The following is a 2,625-nucleotide window of genomic DNA, read 5'->3' as shown; positions in this document are numbered from 1 at the left end:
GAATAAAATCAAATATACTCTGTTTTGAAATAAACTTTGTGCTTATAGAAACATTACGAAGCATAGCAAATGTGAACAATCAAAAGGCTCTATGTATCCTAAACTGCACAGATGTTCACCACAAATGACTGTTAGTAAAAAACTGGCTTTGGGGGAAGGGCCTATTTTTCTCCCTCAAGAGGCTTCTGGATTTTGTTACCATTCTAACTTCATCAAAACTCACTCACTGATACAAACACTATTGGTGGAGAAACAGTCATTTTATAGGACAAAATGCTTTGTAACTTCTCCTTTATTTTTGCAAGTTAGTAAACAGTTTTATGATCACACAAGGGAATATACAACAGTCACCTACAATCCTAAGTGTGTACAAGAACAACTATGCCAGTGCTCCCTCAAACCCCCAGGCACCACAGCCACTGTATCACAAGGGAAAGGTTTCCAGCTGTTTCTTCTATGGAAAATCAGACATAAGCAGAAAGTCCTAGACTTTTCAGGCTTACTAAAGTCTCTTGGAAAACTGTTCTGTCTTTGAAAGAAGCTCAGTGTCCACAAGTTGCTCAACTCCCATCAGTGTTCTTCTTCCAACTGAGAAGAAGCAGGCCCTAAGATGTCCTGCTGTTGAGCCAGCTGTTGCCTTCAGGGAGGTGTTACCGATGTCAGAGTTTGAGGAAGATGCTAAAATCATGGGTGGACTGAGAACAAGAAGCTCTGGTGGACAGAGACTCACTCACAGGAAGACAGGACCCATACAGTCCGCATAGGCCAGGTGCCTACCCACAGGTGCCTCTAACCACAGATTGAAAACAGTTGAGCAAAGAATGGCTTTACAATCAAGCACAGACTTTTTTGTTCATTATTCCCTAAACAGTATGGTATAAAAACTATATACATGGCATTTACATTCATTAGGTATTACAAGTAATCTAGGTATGGTTCCAAGTATGCAGGAGGATGTGCGTATGTCACAGGGACTTGAGCATCCAAGGATTTTGGCATTCTTGAGAATCCTGGAACTCAATCTGCCTGGACTTTCTTCTTGAACAGGCCTTCTATCTAGGGTTGCACTAGAAGAACCTGATTTTTTTGTACTTGGTACTGGGGATCCGGCCCTTGGAATTCAACCTCCGGACTGCCTCCCTCAGATGCTTGGGCTGTAACGGCGGCATTTCTCCCCACTTCTCACACACATCCAGGGCCTCTTCCACCACCTCCCCAACAAAGACCTTGGCCAGACCAGCCATGGTGATGACCACATTCTGAGACATCGATCTGCCCGCAATGGACTGCATGAGGCTTTTAATGAGTGCCTTCGGGAAAGCCGACTGGCGATACAGTGCATAGCGGGTCAGCTGCTCCTTGGAGAGAGAGGACAGCAGGGCGGTCATCCTCTGAGCTTCCTCTTCATCCGCAATGGGCCTCTTCTCTTTCTCCTTGGAATCTGTTTTCAGTCTTTTGGCTGCAGGTGGAAAGAAGGATGAGTCGTCTCTCTGGCTTGTCATTGAATCTGGGACGTCCTGACTCTCGGGTTCACCTGGATCTGCGAGTTCTTCCAAGTGCTCGTCTCTGTCCTCTGGGAATCCATCAGAGTTTGTGGCCCCAAGGCTCCAGGGCGAGGAGGGGATCTCACAGGGCACACCTGCTTCCCCACCTGTGTCGGTGAGTGTCGCACAGGCCTGGTCCATGGCGGCCCTGCAGGCCGGGGAGGTTTGATTACCACTCTAGGAGGTGAAATTTGGAAATGTTTAGTTCTCACACTGATGCTTTGTGTGCGCCGAGTCACCGGACCACGGGTCCCCCTACATACATACACACACACACACACACACACACGATTTTCGGCCTCCAACAATTTAGATGAAACTTGGGGTTGGAATATATTAGTTTTAGGTGGAGTGCTCACAGATACAAATTTAGCACCGGAAAACAAAACCCACTGACTCACTAGCTCACGGAAGTCCTGGTGCTCCCGGGGACTGCTTCCTCTGCTCAGTCTCACAGGCAACAGGGCTGGCCGGCCCAGAGGAGCGTCCTCGCCCGAGGCAGGATCTAACCGTAGGCGGTTCAAGCGTGTGACCAAATTCCACGCGGCACGTCGTGAGGAATCTCTACCTTCTGCCTGAAAAGTGCTTTGACTTCAGGAAGGGTCCGTCCTTTATAAAGGTCTGAGATGATTGGCTCAGAGCCACTCTGATGCGGTTCATTGGGTGGGCTCGGTCAGGTGACCCCGAACGTCATCAAGTTCCTGCGCATGCCCACACCCGAGGTCCGGGCAAACAGGAGTGTGTCCCAGGTGTGGAGAACTGGGGGAAGCTGAGTGCAGCGGCTCAGATTCTGGCTGTCGGGAAGATTTTTTGAAAAGCTGTATTTCATGATAATCAAATAGCCACGATGAAAAAAGTTAAGTCTATGAAGTCTGACGTTAGACAACCCAAAAGTTTTTCCAAAAATCACAACTGATGGGGCTGCAAGTCCTTTCTCAGGAGCGTCCAGGGTGATTTGGGCTGGACAGGAAATATTTAAGATTTGTAAAGATGTATAGAAATATGTGTATAGATGTAGGGGGCCGGCGCTGTGGCGTGGTCACCTTAGCCTCCTCCTGCAGTGCGAGCATCCCATATGGGC

General features: G+C 48.2%; 1 pseudogene across 1 annotated transcript; it reads right to left on the bottom strand.

Annotated features, from left to right (window-relative positions):
- Positions 1-326: 326 nt before the first annotated feature.
- LOC138842979 (transcription initiation factor TFIID subunit 11 pseudogene) lies at positions 327-2,191 on the bottom strand (annotated as a pseudogene). The gene is made up of 2 exons (XR_016220110.1): positions 1,946-2,191; positions 327-1,721 (listed from the first exon to the last, which is right to left on the bottom strand). The product of XR_016220110.1 is annotated as a transcription initiation factor TFIID subunit 11 pseudogene (transcript).
- Between the last annotated feature and the right edge of the window lie 434 nt (positions 2,192-2,625).

The sequence above is a fragment of the Oryctolagus cuniculus genome, chromosome 14, assembly GCF_051225735.1.
Source record: "Oryctolagus cuniculus isolate XC-2025 breed Fujian yellow rabbit chromosome 14, ASM5122573v1, whole genome shotgun sequence".
Lineage (NCBI taxonomy): Eukaryota > Metazoa > Chordata > Mammalia > Lagomorpha > Leporidae > Oryctolagus > Oryctolagus cuniculus.
This window is presented reverse-complemented; position numbering and strand designations above follow the sequence as displayed.